The sequence below is a fragment of the Lolium rigidum genome, chromosome 3, assembly GCF_022539505.1.
Source record: "Lolium rigidum isolate FL_2022 chromosome 3, APGP_CSIRO_Lrig_0.1, whole genome shotgun sequence".
Taxonomy (NCBI): domain Eukaryota; kingdom Viridiplantae; phylum Streptophyta; class Magnoliopsida; order Poales; family Poaceae; genus Lolium; species Lolium rigidum.
Window position 1 is genome coordinate 323,301,078 of NC_061510.1, and position 17,961 is coordinate 323,319,038.

Below are 17,961 nucleotides of genomic sequence, written 5' to 3' on the forward strand. Positions count from 1 at the left end.
AACGTGTGAAATACACGCCATCAAGCATATTTTACGGCGCCGTTGCCGGGGAGATCAAGACACGCCTGCAAGGGAGTCTCCACTTCTCAACCTCTTTACTTTGTTTTTGTCTTGCTTTATTTTATTTACTACTTTGTTTGCTGCATTATATCAAAACACAAAAAAATTAGTTGCTAGTTTTACTTTATTTACTTGTCTTGCACTCTATATCAAAAACACAAAAAAATTAGTTTACTTGCATTTACTTTACTTGATTCATCATGTTTCCTTTTAATTTTACCACAAAAAACATACCGGTAGGACGCGGGTCTATAATTGGGAGAAACAATATAGAAGAATTTTTCACCCATGTTAGTACCATTGAAGATTTTGAAGATAGACACTTGGTAGAACTTGCTCCTACTTATGAAATTCTTGCTGTCTGCTTTAGTTACGCTGTTGGAAACTAAATTTGTTAATCTCAATCCTATAATCCAACACATGTTTCTTACACTTGGTGATTTGGAAGAGGGTGAAAAGAAAGATTTTGTTTTAGAAACCCTTCTTAGAGAATTTGGTGGTCTAGCAAGAGAGGCTAGAAAGGTCTTCGCTAAATTTAATATGCTTGGTTCTCATACTAATTTTGTTAGTCTCCTTGAAAAAATGGATATGGATAGGATAAGGTACACTAATAATGCTAATGATGGTGGGGAGATCAAAGCACCAATACCATGTAAACTCCTAGCTATGAATGATGCACTAGAAAATAACTATGCTTGGCTTGTTCCTAAAAATTTGTTTGATGAGAGTAGCAAGCCCAAGACTAATGAAAAGGGAGACGCTGAAACTTATGTATCCAATATACTATGCATGGTTGAGAAAACTCCAAACCCCGCTGTAGGTGCACCACCCTTCGATAACACTTGAGTTACACTTTCTGCGCCTGGCTGAAAGGCGTTAAAGAAAAGCGCTTATGGGAGACAACCCATGTTTTTACTACAGTATTTTTGTTTTATATTTGTGTCTTGGAAGTTGTTTACTACTGTAGCAACCTTTCCTTATCTTAGTTTTATGTTTTGTTGTGCCAAGTAAAGTCTTTGATAGTAAAGTAAGTACTAGATTTGGATTACTGCGCAGTTCCAGATTTCTTTGCTGTCACGAATCTGGGTCTACCTCCCTGTAGGTAGCTCAGAAAATTAAGCCAATTTACGTGCATGATCCTCAGATATGTACGCAACTTTCATTCAATTTGAGAATTTTCATTTGAGCAAGTCTGGTGGCCTAATAAAATCCATATTTACGGACTGTTCTGTTTTGACAGATTCTGCCTTTTATTTCGCATTGCCTCTTTTGCTATGTTGGATAAATTTCTTTGATCCATTAATGTCCAGTAGCTTTATGCAATGTCAAGAAGTGTTAAGAATAATTGTGTCACCTCTGAACATGTGAATTTTTATTATGCACTAACCCTCTAATGAGTTGTTTCGAGTTTGGTGTGGAGGAAGTTTTCAAGGATCAAGAGAGGAGTATGATGCAATATGATCAAGGAGAGTGAAAGCTCTAAGCTTGGGGATGCCCGGTGGTTCACCCCTGCATATTCTAAGAAGACTCAAGCGTCTAAGCTTGGGGATGCCCAAGGCATCCCCTTCTTCATCGACAACATTATCAGGTTCCTCCCCTGAAACTATATTTTTATTCCGTCACATCTTATGTACTTTGCTTGGAGCGTCGGTTTGTTTTTGTTTTTGTTTTGTTTGAATAAAATATGATCCATCATGCTTGTGTGGGAGAGAGACACGCTCCGCTGGTTCATATGAACACATGTGTTCTTAGCTCATAATGTTCATGGCGAAGGATGAACTGCTTCGTTAATTGTTATATGGTTGAAAACGGGAAATGCTACATGTGGTAATTGGTATAATATCTTGAATAATGTGATACTTGGCAATTGTTGTGCTCATATAGATCATGTTTAAGCTCTTGCATCATGTACCTTGTACCCATTAATGAATAACTACATAGAGCTTGTTAAAATTTGGTTTGCATGATTAGTTTCTCTAGAGTCTAGATATTTTCTGGTTAAGGTGTTTGAACAACAAGGAGACGATGTAAAGTCTTATAATAGTTACAATATGTTCATATGTGAGTTTTGCTGCACCGGTATATACTTGAGTTTGCTTCAAACAACCTTGCTAGCCCAGCCTTGTATTGAGAGGAATTCTTCTCGTGCATCCAAATCCTTGAGCCAAATACTATGCCATTTGTGTCCACCATACCTACCTACCACATGGTATTTCTCCGCCATTCCAAAGTAAATTACTTGAGTGCTACCTTTAAAAATTATATTCCTTTGTCTTTGCAATATATAGCTCATGGGACAAATATCCTTAAAAACTATTGTGGTGAAGAATATGTACTTATGTGTCTTATTTCTTAATAAGTTGCTTGTTGAGCGGTAACCATGTTTCTGGGGACGCCATCAACTTTTACCTTTGTTGAATATCATGTGAGTTGCTATGCATGTTCATCTTGTCTGAAGTAAGGGCGATTTTCATGATCATATGGTTTGAGTATGCATATTGTTAGAGAAGAACATTGGGCCGCTAACTAAAGCCATGATTCATGGTGGAAGTTTCAGTGTGGACAACCAATCCTCAATCTCTTATGAGAATTTTAACTGTTGTTGAATGCTCATGCATTAAAGAGGAGTCCATTATCTGTTGTCTATGTTGTCCCGGTATGGATGTCTAAGTTGAGAATAATCAAAAGCGAGAAATCCAATGCGAACTTTCTCCTTAGACCATTGTACACACGGCATAGAGGTACCCCTTTGTGACACTTGGTTGAAACTATGCTATGCAATGATAATCCGTGTTAATACAAGCTAATTAGGACAAGGTGCGAGCACTATTGGTATACTATGCATGAGGCTTGCAACTTATAGGATGTCTTATACATAACACATATGCTTTATTACTACCGTTGACAAAATTGTTTCTTGTTTTCAAAACTTAAAAAGCTCTAGCACATGATTTAATCCATGCTTCCCTCTGCGAAGGGCCTTTCTTTTACTTTATGTTGAGTCAGTTTACCTACTTCTTTCTATCTTAGAAGCAAACACTTGTATCAACTGTGTGCATTGATTCTTACATGTTTACTTATTGCACTTGTTATATTACTTTGTGTTGACAATTATCCATGAGATAAATATGTTGAAGTTGGAAGCAACCGCTGAAACTTATATCTTCCTTTGTGTTGCTTCAATACCTTTACTAAGAATTTATTGCTTTATGAGTAACTCTTATGCAAGACTTATTGATGCTTGTCTTGAAAGTATTATTCATGAAAAGTCTTTGCTATATGGTTCAATTGTTTACTCATTGTCTTTATCATTGCTTCGAATCGCTGCATTCATCTCATATGCTTTACAATAGTATGATCAAGATTATGATAGCATGTCACTTCAGAAATTATCCTTGTTATCGTTTACCTACTGGAGGGCGAGTAGGAACTAAGCTTGGGGATGCTTGATACGTCCCAAACGTATCTATAATTTCTTATGTTCCATGCTACTTTTATGATGATACTCACATGTTTTAGACACATTATATGTCATTATTATGCATTTTCCGGCACTAACCTATTGACGAGATGCCGAAGTGCCAGTTCCTGTTTTCTGCTGTTTTTGGTTTCAGAAATCCTAGTAAGGAAATATTCTCGGAATTGGACGAAATCAATGCCCAGCATCCTATTTTTCCACGAAGCTTCCAGAACACCCGAGAGCCACCAGAGGAGGGCCCTATGGGCCCCAGATGATAGGCTGGCGCGGCCACGGGGGGGGGCCGCGCCCCCCTACTGTGTCGTCGCCTCGTCAGCCCTCCGACTCCGCCTCTTCGCCTATTTAAAGGTCCCTGACCTAAAACCTCGATACGGAAAAGCCACGGTACGAGAAACCTTCCAGAGCCGCCGCCATCGCGAAGCCAAGATGCGGGGGATAGGAGTCTCTGTTCCGGCATGCCGCCGGGACGGGGAAGTGCCCCCGGAAGGCATCTCCATCGACACCACCGCCATCTCCATCAACGCTGCTGTCTCCCATGAGGAGGGAGTAGTTCTCCATCGAGGCTCGGGGCTGTACCGGTAGCTATGTGGTTAATCTCTCTCCTATGTACTTCAATACAATGATCTCATGAGCTGCCTTACATGATTGAGATTCATATGAGCTTTGTATCACTATTCATCTATGTGTTACTCTGGTGATGTTATTAAAGTAGTCTATTCCTCCTCCATGGTGTAATGGCGACAGTGTGTGCATCATGTAGTACTTCGCGTAGGTTATGATTGTAATCTCTTGCAGATTATGAAGTTAATTATTGCTATGATAGTATTGATGTGATCTATTCCTCCTTCATAGTGTGATGGTGACAGTGTGCATGCTATGTTAGTACTTGGTGTAATTGCAATGATCTATCATGCACTCTAAGGTTATTTAAATATGAACATTGAATGTTGTGGAGCTTGTTAACTCCGGCATTGAGGTGCTCTTGTAGCCCTACGCAATTAGTGGTGTTCATCATCCAACAAAAGAGTGTAGAGTGGTTTTATTATATGATCAATGTTGAGAGTGTCCACTAGTGAAAGTATGATCCCTAGGCCTTGTTTCCAAACATCGAATCTCCGTTTGTTTGCGTTACATGTTGCATGTTTACTCGCTGCCACATTTTATTCAGATTGCTATTACCACTCATATACATCCATACTACTTGTATTTCACTATCTCTTCGCCGAACTAGTGCACCTATACATCGACAAGTGTATTAGGTGTGTTGGGGACACAAGAGACTTCTTGTATCGTGATTGTAGGGTTGCTTGAGAGGGATATCTTTGACCTCTTCCTCCCTGAGTTCGATAAACCTTGGGTGATCCACTTAAGGGAAACTTGCTGCTGTTCTACAAACCTCTGCTCTTGGAGGCCCAACACTGTCTACAAGAATAGAAGCACCCGTAGACATCAATGTGCTTAATGGAAAGGTTGAAGAGATCAACCAAAAGTTGGATGCTACTAATGCGACCGTCACCACAATGGCTGATCAAGTGTCGGATATACAGCGAAGCTAGCAGATATGCGCCTAGCTATTGAGAATTTGACCGCACAACAACAACAAGACGAAGACGAAGATCCGGAGCTTCAAGATGACGCACACAATGCTCGTGGTGCGCCCCGTGGTAATCGTCCTCGAGGATGGGCTCCGCTTGACCGCTATGGTCGTGGACATGATGAGGAAGATGGATTGGGTAAGCCCAAGTTTTCTATACCCAAGTTTGAAGGAGGAGCTGATGTTGAAGAATACCTCACTTGGGAGCTCAAGATTGAGAAGTTATGGAACTTACATCCGAACTACACTGAAGATAGGAAGATCAAGCTTGCTTCTTCCGAATTTGATGGCTATGCATTGCGTTGGTGGGATGCTTTTGTTCGTAACCGAGATGAGGATGGTGAGCAACCTATACGCACATGGCGTGCCATGAAGGAGGCAATGACTTCTCGCTTTGTGCCTACAAACTACTTGCGGAATATATACGATAAGTTGACTCTATTGAGACAAGGTGTGAAGACTGTGGATGAATACTACATGGAGATGGAGATGCTTATCCAGCGTGGCCGTGTCCGTGAGTCTCTCGAGATGACAATGCAGCGTTTCCTCAACAGCTTGAAGTATGAGATCAAAGGCATTGTTCGTCACTACAGTTACACCAATATGAATCAATTGTTACATCATGCAAGAGAAGCTGAATCACAGTTGGCCGACGAAGCAAAGATTAAAGGTCGAGCTTCAGGAGCTGGGCGTTTCACACCCCGCGCGGCCCCATCTACGGCGCCGGCGCCTTCGACGCGCTCCGCCCCTTACTCTACTCCGTCTAGCAAGCCGGTCTCCAATGTGTCTAACACAAAGAAGTCCGAATCTGCTGCAAGTACGAGTGGCTCTAATGTGTCTACTGCGTGTAACCGTGAGATGGCTTGTCACACATGTGGTGGCAAAGGTCACTTCCGAAGATATTGTCCTAACCGTAAAGTCATGATTATCAATGAGGACAATGAGTATGAGACTGGAGATGATGTTGATCCGAATGCTCCAGAAGATGATGACTATGACACTGATGGTGAAGATGCGTATCCGTCTGATGCTCGCAGCATTGTTGTGTCACAGCGTGCTCTTAATGTGTTGCCTAGTGCATCTACTCAGCGCTGCAATTTGTTCCAAACGAAGGCTTTAGTTGGTCCTGACAAGGCTTGCAAGGTCATTATTGATGGCGGGAGTTGCCGCAATTTAGCAAGCAAGGAGTTATGTACCGAGCTGAAGTTGAAGTATCTACCACACCCGCATCCATACTATATTCAATGGTTGAGCGACAATGGTGAGATGAAGGTAAACCACATGGTGCGTGTTGAATTTGCTATTGGACCGTATAAGGATTGCATTGATTTTGATGTGGTTCCTATGACGGTGTGTCACTTACTATTGGGTCGGCCTTGGCTCTATGACCGTTCTGTGCAACATAATGGCCGTGCCAATACATATCACTTGGAGTTCAAGGGCAAGAAAATTAACTTACAGCCCATGACACCACAGCAAATTGTCAATGAATCTCGTCAGAAAGTTGAAGTAAACTTTGAGGATGCTTCTATAGATAGGCGAGAGAATTGTAATGTTGTGACTGATATAACGAAAAGTGAGAAAGTGAATTCCTTAGTCTCATTAGCCACCAAAGAAGACATGAGAGAATTTAGTGAGGATCCTACAGCCATGCCTCTTGTGCTCTTGTACAGGGGTACGGTTTTGGTTTCTAACGAAATGACCCCTCTTCCACTTGGTGTTTCTAATGTTTTGCAGGAATATGGCGACGTGTTTCCGGATGAGGTACCCGCAGGACTTCCACCATTGCGAGGTAATGAGCATCAAATCAACTTGATCCCCGGAGCTTCGCTACCCAATCGGGCACCATATGGAACGAACCCCGAAGAAACGAAGGAGATACAGAAGCAAGTACAAGCGCTACTCTACAAAGGTTATATCCGCATAAGCCTTAGTCCTTGTGTTGTTCCTGTTATTTTTGTTCCTAAGAAAGATGGTACATGGCTTATGTGCGTAGATTGTAGAGCTATAAACAATATCACTATTCAATATCGTCATCCTATTCCCCGTTTAGAGGATATGCTAGATGAATTGAGTGGTGCTGCTGTGTTCTCTAAAATTGATTTGCGTAGTGGTTATCATCAAATTAGGATGAAAGAAGGGGATGAATGGAAAACTGCCTTTAAAACAAAATTGGTTTATATGAGTGGTTAGTAATGCCTTTTGGTTTGACTAATGCACCTAGCACTTTCATGAGACCGATGAACCATGTTTTGCGTGAATTTAATGGAAAATTTGTGGTTGTGTACTTTGATGACATATTAATCTACAGCCGCAATGAATCTGATCATACTATACATATTCGATATGTTTTGCAAGTGTTGCATGATAATAAACTCTATGGTAATCTTGAGAAGTGCACATTTTGCAAAGATAAGGTCATATTTCTAGGTTATGTTGTCTCTCAGCATGGAGTAGAAGTAGATGTGTCTAAAATTGAAGCTATTCAAAATTGGCCTACTCCCATGAATGTGATTCAAGTTAGAAGTTTTCATGGTCTAGCTGGGTTTTATAGAAGATTTGTGCCCAACTTTAGTACTATTGCTGCACCTTTGAATGACTTAACTAAAAAGGGTGTAATATTTGAGTGGGGCGCAGCCCAAGATCATGCTTTTGATGAACTGAAGAGATTGTTAACTTTTGCACCGTTGCTTGCACTTCCTGATTTCAATAAGTAATTTGAGATTGAATGTGATGCTAGTGGTATTGGAATTGGTGGTGTGTTGATGCAAGAGGGTCGACCAATTGCATATTTTTCTGAGAAACTTTCTGGTGTTAAGTTGAACTATCCTATATATGATAAAGAATTGTATGCTTTAATTAGAGTTCTTGAGGTTTGGCAACATTACTTGTGGCCAAAAGAATTTATCATACATTCTGATCATGAAGCTTTGAAATACCTGAAAGCTCAGTCTACTTTGCATAAGCGTCTTGCCAAGTGGGTTGAGTTCATTGAGTCTTTTTCATACATTATTAAGCATAAGAAGGGAGAAGATAATATTGTTGCTGATGCTCTATCTAGGAATAATATGCTATTAACTCAACTTGATGTTAAAATTCCTGGATTAGAAGTACTATGTGATTTGTTGCTACTGATCATGATTTTGCTGAACCATATCGCTTGTGTGCTCTTGGTAAAGCATGGGAAAAATATCACATACATGATGGGGTCTTGTTTAGAGCTAACAAACTATGTGTTCCAGAATCAATCAGCAAGTCTCTGCGCATGAGCGACATCTTTTGCTACAACCCTGACTCGGCTGCCATGGAAAGAATCGAGATAGCAGTTCTTCGTCTCGTCGGTGTGATCAAGACTGTCTCGACTGCCTACCATGTAAAGGATCGAGATCGTCGCGCTCCGTCTCATCGATGCGGCCAGCCGAAGAACATATAGATTGGATTCCAACTCCAAAACGGCCAGCGCAAAAGGATGACGAATCATCGTCGGCAGCATCTCTTATGTAAGCAGTTTGTATTTTGCTCTAGGACTCTACGTAACAGCCTGATAAACCTGGAGATATACCATCTTAAAAAAATGTAGACGTGGATCCTTTTTGATTCATCTTTCAGATCTTAGTCGTTCCTTCCTTATGTCAAATCTTAGCCATTCATTGTTTGTTGTTTTAATAATATAATAGATTTTTTTTTTGAAAACTTACGATTGTCGCATATCGGCATGTGACGTGGTTGTGAAACTAATTTATGTTTTCTCTTACGAAAATATCAAAAAGCAAGGCAAGCATACTGTGAGAGTACAGACAGAGAGATGAGTCTACTTGAGCAATTTAAGGTGTGCCAGACGAGCAGAAATGGTTTGACTAGCCATTTTGCATAGAGTGTTATTGTAAGTATTCTCTGCTAATGTCAGTTATGGTTTTCAATTGTATGCAAAAATAGCATGTCATATCTATCAAGCTTCATGCACTAGTCAACACAACCAAATGCCCGAACTGGTGGAAAGGGCTTGTACAATTTACTTATATACTTCTCAGCAATATCATGCATATTACGAATTCTGCACAAGGATTCATGCATATTTTTATAGTCCTGCTATTATCAGTTAGCAATAGAAGACATTTCAATATGATGTAACATGCTCTTACTAAAATGTATATGCGGTGTAATCAGCCATGCCAGTTTGTAGGATTATTAGAGGTAGTTCATACACATGTCTTCACATTATAATCTCTTCTCTTACACATGTGTAACAACTGAAACTCCTAAGGCTGACATGAAAGTGGAGCTGGCAAAACCAAACAAAGATGGTATAGAAAAAACCCAGGAAGAATGTCTGAATTCATTTTCCAAGGTACTACAATGTCATGGTATAGCCAACAACATATTCCTGCGTAATGCTGGGTTCACAACTAACTTGTCAAGGTCCAAGTCCAATTCAAAGCCCAAGCGCAGGTCGAGGTCCAAGTCATTGTCTGTTTATGTTCTCGAGGAACAACTCAAAGAAGAATGAGCAATAGTGGATGCACAAAGAGTAGTCATCCACCGCATAACTGCAGGATTAGAAGCAAGTCAAGCCCACCCGGGCAACATCCTGAGAAAGTGTGGGAAATGCTGAATACCACAGTGAACACTGACAGTCAAAGGTGTCCCTTGGTTGTGTGAAAGGGTTTGTGATGGTGAACAATTTTGTTGGTGCTTCTATCTGCACTTGTTATGTACCTGGTGGTTGTTTCCTTGGTGATGTGGATTTAATAAAAACTGAATGAATTGGATGCACCAATATTTAATCAAGGTTTAATCTGATTTGTATTATTTTTTATATTGCGTTGCATGGTGAAAAGCATAAGTATTAGTTGGCCCTTTGGTGACCATTTTCATACATTTTTTTAGTTGATGGGTCCTTGTCCTTGTATCCCTGAAAGGAGGTAGTACTATAGTAAGCTACCAATTTTCCTAGTACAGTATTATTTTAGCGCCAGCCAAATTGAAAATCTCTGTCAACCGCTACAATCTCCCGCCAATAAAATCCAAAACATTCGCTACGCGGTTTTGAATTTAAGTTTTTTTTAGGATATAGTACATGGGAACTGATTTCGGTTGTGATTATGACTTGATGTGACCGTAGGCCTTGGATTCTTGAACAGAGACACTACACCGGTCTACCATTTTTCTTGTACTAATATTGCTTCTACTGTAGCAAAGTTCAAAGTTCAAAATGTCTGTCAAGAGGCAAAAAGCCCCGCAAAATGAATCCGAAATATTTCAGACGTGTTTTTGAATTGGACTTTCGGGAACTTGGGTGTAAATGATTTTATGATGATGGCTTGATGTGATCCCTGGCCTTAAATTGCTGAACAAAGCTACTAAGACTAGTCATAGTGGGGAGTAATATATAGTAGTGTTATGCATATGACACTACTCTATGTTACTACCTTCATAATGCATAGTAACTTAGATGTACTATCATGCATGAGTGTATTAATTAGCTTGTAGACTCATTCTATCTTGAAAAGTGTTATGGTAACATAGCTAGTTACCACAACCATCTCTTTCTTCATTTAATATCATGCCATGTCATCAATTTGCCTAGTTGGCAATGCATGTAGCTCTATGTTACTACCTTAGTTACTCCCACTATGAGTAGTCTAAGTAGCATTGTCTACCCCGGAAGCAGATCCTCTAACGTGCAACAGACAAGTCGGGTAAGCTACACCTCTCTAACTTTCCTTCTCCACATCTACATGATTAAGTCTAATTTGATCTAAATTAACTTGCATAATATAAGTAAGCCATATGCATTTACAATAATTAGTAACAATCAAAATTATGACTATCTTATTTAATATTTATACGTTTTTGTATAGTAAATATATACAGTGATTTGCTACATTAAAATACGTACAGTATTTGTTACAGTTCCCTGACTTTTCTTGTATGTTTTGCACTACTTAAGCACTGTGCTTACCTGACTTGTCTTCTCTACGTTAGAGGATCTGGTTCTGGTCTACCCCTGGCCTTATATTACAATAACGAGTATATTACTTGGACCATAGCCATATTCAAAATCAATTCTCAGTCAAGCTGCAAAATCTCCTACCAATCCTGAAATATTTCGGAAGGGCTTTTCAAAATGGATTTTCAAGATACATCATGATTATGATCATTGTAACCGATTTTCAATGTGATGATGACTTGATGTGACACTTGGCCGTACAAGTACGGTCTCATATTTTTGTATTACTTGGACCGTAGCCAAATTCGAAATCGCATTCCAGCGGAAAAACTTTCCGCCCAAAAAATACATATGTTTCACACGCTTCTAACTTCCCATTCTACCCTCGTAAAGATGACATCAATGTCCATGTATAAGTCGGTTGGTGGGGAGTCTACCCGTCTTTTTTCTCGATCACCACCTCCCTAGCCCCGGAAACTCCCCCAAAAAAATTCATTTCCCTCAGTCTCTCATCTGAGACCACTCACTGGAGCTTCCCAAGTCCCTCTCTCTCCCACCTCCACGACCACCGCACCGGAACATCCCCGCCGGACTTTCCTGGCCTACCTGAGGCCGCGCGATCCTCCTCATCCGGCTGTTTGCCGGAGCCACTTCATCGACATCGTCATCAACCGGACCAGATCATCCTCGCCGAACCTCGAAACCATATACTCATCCAGCAGTCTACCGCAGTAGCTTTAGCTGCGGTATCATCCACCCCACCGGAGCCGCTTCGCCGGATCCGTACTCCACCGCATCGGACCTAGCTCACTGACACCGCTGTGCATGAACCGGATATGCTTCACCGGCACCGTGCATGATCTAAACTCGTCTACTGTTGCTTTTCTATTGCTTTCCTGCAAGTTCTTGTTTAATCTTGGGGAAACCTGTTTGTGCTAACGATGCACCGTTAAGTTTTTGCAGATGAGATGAGTAAACATGAAGTGTAATGGTCGTCTCTCCAACCCCAAGTAGCACATGTAGTGTACTTCATCACCGGATCTATCAACCCCAGGAAGATCTGCAGTGACTCCCACAAAGTGCTTCTCTTAATGTAAGTCCCTTGTTTTAGCGCCATGTTCTGGGTTCAGATGCTTGTTTGTTCGAAGCTCTTTTAGTTCATTACTATGACAGTAACACCCTGCTATTTTCTAGTTCAATGTTAACTTTAAGCGATTGAACATTTTGGTTTGCATTCCCTGCTCTGTATATGTAGCCATCATAACTTCTATCTTTCTCAGTCGTTCTTACAAAAATTATAGCCTACTGCTATTCTGTTCATGCCAATTTTGTACTCCCCGAACATGTTGGTTTGTATTGCCTGTACTACAGGTGATGCCATTGTTATTTCTATCTACTTCGCCGTAAGCTAACAAAGTAACTGACTACTATTAGTTCCTGCATGCTATCGCTCTGCTATCCTGTAGTACAAATTTATTTAAACTCGTCACACTAGCTACTTCGATAATAATTTTGTGTGCCATCGGGTTCTTCAAAAGCTGCAACATTAACTTGATTCTCTTACTTTGCATGGCACTCACACATGGAATGCTGAACATATTAGTTTGCCTTCCCTCTTCAGCTCTTCTACAAGTTCACAGGTAATCCCACTATATTTTGTATCTGGTCCATCCTTAGCTCCAGAATTAACTATCTTCTGTGTGTTGCTCATTACAAATTTATGTCCCGAAACATATTGATTTTCATTCCCTTCACTACAAGTTCAGGAATGGTGTTGTTATAATTCCTATCTGGTTCATTCCTATCTATTACAGTAACATGCTGCAATTATTTAGTTCATGGCCAATTTTAAGTAATTGCATATGTTGGTTCACATTCCTTGCTCTATAGCTTTTGCCATCTTAACTTCTATTTGCCTCATTGTTTGTTACAAAAGTAACAGCCTCCTATTACGTAGTTCGTGCCAAATTGAAGTCACTGAACATGTTACTCTGCATTTCCTGTACAAGTAATACCATTATTATTTGTACCTGGTTATCGTGAGCTACTAAATTAACTTCCTACTATCTGTTCATTCACTATCCTCTATGTGCTGCATGTAACATATTTTAAGTCCCTGAAAGCGTTGATTCGCATTCCCTGCACAACAAAGTTCAGATTATAATACCTTTACGGTTTATTACTAGCTATGACAGTAAAATGCTGCTATTATTTAGTTCATCGCCAATTTAAGTAATTGAGCATGTTGGTTTGCATTAGAAGCTCTATAGTTGTTGACATTATAACTACTATCTGGTTCATTCGTTGTTACAAAAGTAAGTGTCTTCTATTATATAGTAGTTCATGTCAATTTGGAAGTAACAGAACATGTTGGTCTACTTTTGCTGCGCAGCAAATGATACAACTATTGTATCTATCTGGTTTGTCATAAGCCAGGCCAGTAATTGCTGCTCTGGTTCAAGTGCGTGTACCTATTGTATAGCTATAGGCCTGCGTGTGTGTATATATGCATTAACACACATTCTTGAGAGATTCCAGCCACATATATAGTGTAATTATTTAAACCATCGCGCACTATTCTTGGTGTTTAATGCATGAATACCACTGGGATGAAGGGAGTACATACATACAGTTTATCATGCTGGAACTCGTATGTGCATGACTGATCGTGTCTTGATGCAGAGTAACAAAAAACTCCATTTATAAATAAGGCCAACATCAGACATCTTCAACGAGTGTATCAACATGGTGAGCTGCATAGTAAGTCTATTGTTTTATTCTGACGTGGTTATATAAGCCACAAAATAATTCGATTGCTTGTTTATCTTGCACTATCTCAGCTGCCTAATGATTAGAACATCACATTTTTTATGTCGGTATAGATTATACACATCAAAAGGAAGCTCATAGCTTATTATTTGCCATCTGCCCACTTCAAAATGTTTTGGCTGTAGCTATGCGGCATGCACTCTTTATTTTCTTATTGGTAGTCTATATTAGCCCCATACCGGTAGACTATCTGTGCGCATTACAATGATCTTGTTATGACAAGAAAATGGTGAGTTCCAAATTCTTTGGCAAACAACATTGTAGTGTCTTTGCCTTTCCATTGTTGCTGTATTAACTTGTAATGTCTTTGTTTCAGATATAGGTGGTGCACGGACAATATAAAAGATTGCCGAATCCCTTCATTGTATTGCTAGGTTTAATTACCATTCAATCTCTCTGGATTCTTTAATATTTTATCAAAACCTTGCAGCTGATATAATACTTTTTCAAAGCCTTGCAGCTGATGTAATATTTAGTTAGTTTAGATGGTCTTTCGCGCATTCTTTCTATGGTGATTGTGGTAAGTGAGGCTATCCGACTGAAATCATGTGTTGCGTAAATATTCTCTGTATGTAACCGGCCGTTGTTGGCGCAAAATCTAAATCACAAATTCCCATCCCGGCAACGGCCCAATTAAGCGAAATCACATATGGGTCGTCCCGCTAAGTCCTAAAGCGCCTAACAGGCCGACATGTTAACATAGCAATTCGTAGATGGGTCGGACCAACAAGTAACAACGGGCTTCACGCACCTCGGCCCAACAAGACTATTGGGCCTTACTAAGCCCACATATATTAAGTAGTGGGCTAATGGGCCGATCCACCAACTAAACAGGCCGGCCCACTTATTATTGGGCCACCCTAATGCTTGAAGGTGGACCCCACTTACTAACTGGGTCGGTCCGGTAATAGGAAAGTGGGCCCCACGTGTTTATTGGGCCAGCCCACTTGCTTTAAGGTGGACCCTACTCACTAACTAGGCCGACCCTATAACAGGATGGTGGCCCCACTTTTATTTTTGGACCGGCCCACTAACTTATCGGGCTGGCCCACTTGCTTTAAGGTGGACCCCACTTGCTAACTAAGCCAGCCCGACAACAGGAAGAGGGCCCCACTTGCTTATTGGGCCGGCCCATTTGTCTTTTGACCGGTCAAACAAATACATTTGGCTCGGCCCATTTATCATGTTGACCGGTCAAACAAAGACATACGGCCTGGCCCACTTGACTAGTGGGCCGGCTGTCGAGGGTACTCCCTGGCAATGCCCACAGTTTGGGGCTTAGGGTAGATGGAATCCTGTAGGCTGACACGAGACATCGATTATGAAACAAGTGGGGAGAGCGATTTACCCATGGTTGGGGCCCTCGATGGGGTAAAACCCTTACGTCCTGCTTGTCTGATCTTGATTACTAAAAATATCGGGTTACAATGGGGTGCCGAACGTTTCGACTATGATCCCGTCGAGAGGCTAAGTTCTACGATGACCTAGCTCTAGACTTGCGGTGGCTATGATTACTATGATTGTGTCCCTCGAGAGGCCCTCTCCTGGCCCTTATATTGGGAGCCAGGTCTCGAGAGGCCTGTTCGAGTACGACTAGGTTACAAAGAGTCCTATGTCTAATATTTCCAGGTTTCCTTCGTCTTCTTGCGTTGCTTTCCAAGACTCCTTTCTTTGGAATTAACGTGTCAGCCCACCTTGGTCGATGGATATCCTTCATGGGCCCCTGGTTGGGCCGTAAGCGGTAGGGCAAGTCTAGTTACCCGAAGGGCAATGCCCACATCAATAGACCCCGAGTGACTGGTCGAAGAAGCTTCGGGAAGGGACTAAAACTGTCTTCTATCGAATGTTTTTAACACCCGAAAAATCTTGACTCCTGTGTAATTGCAAGGCCTTCTATATCGGGTGCGCATTTAGCGCTCCCGATGGGAGTAGCCCCCCGAGTCTAGGCACGGATGCTTGCAACCGTGTGTAGATTCAATTGTACTACTCGAATATATTTCTTCTGCCGATGTTCTCTGCAAACCGTCATGGTCATCCGATACATCCTCCTGTATCCGTCTTCAGTTCCTTCAAATAAGGATATGCTTGCCGGTAGAACACAAAGGATATTGGATAACGTGCCCAGCTTTACTCGATAAATCGATGCTGGTTAACTGCCGATAACAAAACAACGTTATCCTACTCAGAATCAAGTCACTGGGCATGATGCTGGGCCGCGCAAAGTCTTCGAGTCCATAACTTTTATCGGGTGCGCGTTCAGCGCTCCCGATGCGAGTAGCCCCCGAGTCTAGGCACGGATGCTCGCAACCGCGCGTAGACTCAGACCAAACCATTCGATTATTTTGATTTCCTTCGGATGCTTCATGCGGAGTCAATATCACTTATGTCATAATTGATGATGTAACCACTACTGCGGTCCGATTGACAGGACAGGACCTGACGCCCCCCTACTTCTGCGCGGTCAGTTTGGGAAATGACCAGCGCTTGTGCAGTAACCAAGATGCCTCCTCGATTTCCGCGCAGAGTGGTGAAAAAGATTCATTTTTTAAAATAGAGATAATGACACGTGGTGACCTAATTCTAAGTCTCCTTTAATTTATAACCGCAGAGGACAAAATTTATCCCTTCCATTCTCTCTTTTCACGATTCTTCTTCCTAAAAACTGTTGCGCCGCCGCCGCTGTTCTCAAATCTCTCTTCGATTTCTTCGACAATGGTGAAGAAGAGGAACCTCACCCTCGCCGCCAGCGCCGGGACCAGCGACGTCGCTGTTAAGGCTACATCCAGTGCGCTGAAAAAGGGCGCATCAGGGATTTCCATTCCAGCTCCTGCACCGCCGCGCCGAAGGTTTCCGCGGCTGGACCTGCACCTGGTGATTGGTCAGCTTCCACGATAACCAAGCGCGACGAGAAGAGCGCTCGGAGCCTTGGCATAATTTCAGCCGACAAAGGAAACGTCATTCTCCCAGGTACGGCTTCACTACCCAATCCTCATGCCGGTTTTACTGTGATGTTCTTGTCTTTCCTATATCGCGGACTTTCTCTTCCTCCTCATGAATTCCTCCGGCGTCTCCTTCATGTGTATGAGATCCAATTGTGGCAATTAACTCCCAACTCGATCCTTCATCTTGCTATTTTTATCACCTTATGTGAGTCTTTCCTGGGCATCGAGCCTCACTTTGGTTTATGGAAATAGATTTTCTTCGTGAAGCGCTACAACTGCAGTAGTGGGTCTTTTTTGACCGACGGAGTTGGATTTGTTCTCCGCAAGGAAGTTAACTACTTTAATTTTCCAATGAGAGAATCTGTCAGCAGCCAACATGCAACTGCCGCGATTTGCCGATGTTCTCGAGGCTGTGCCCAAGAGATCTTGGAAGAACATCCTGTTGCCCGAAGAGAAACCAGCAGTCGATAGGTTATTTGATAGAGTTCTTCGAATCAAGGAATCAAATAGCTGCCGTTTTCCTGAAACATCGAATCCAGCCAGTTATGTCCAGAGCCCACCCGATGTGGTTATATTCAGGCCCTATGGACGAGACCAGAGTAAACATCACCGAACTATCCGAAAAATAATTGCTTGATGAAGTCAGGCGCTTGACTCATTTCAGTCAAGAAGATTCGATTCCGCTTCTATCTCCTCAACCACCTTTTGATGCCGACCATCCGCCGAACGAGGTAATTTCTCCCTTATATTTGCATCAACTGTCGCACTCAAACTATTCTTTGCATTAATTCTTTTAATCTCTTCGATAGGTCTTGTTAGCTCCCGAACATTTCCAAGATATGTTGGATGACAATCTTGAAGAGAGAAGTTCTTCCATTCCCGTAGAAATCCTTGCTGAAGAAAATGTAGATCCAGAAGATGAAGACAATGATCCTATGAATCCCGAAGCTTTTTCTATAAATCCTAGATCTCTCGCTGATGAAACAAGTGACACGGCGGAGTCAAACCACGACGATGATGCTGATTGTGCTGCCTTTGTTGATGCAGCTGCGAAGAAGGCCAATGTACAACCCTCAAAGAGATCGTCTGGCGGGTTTGCCGACGAAGA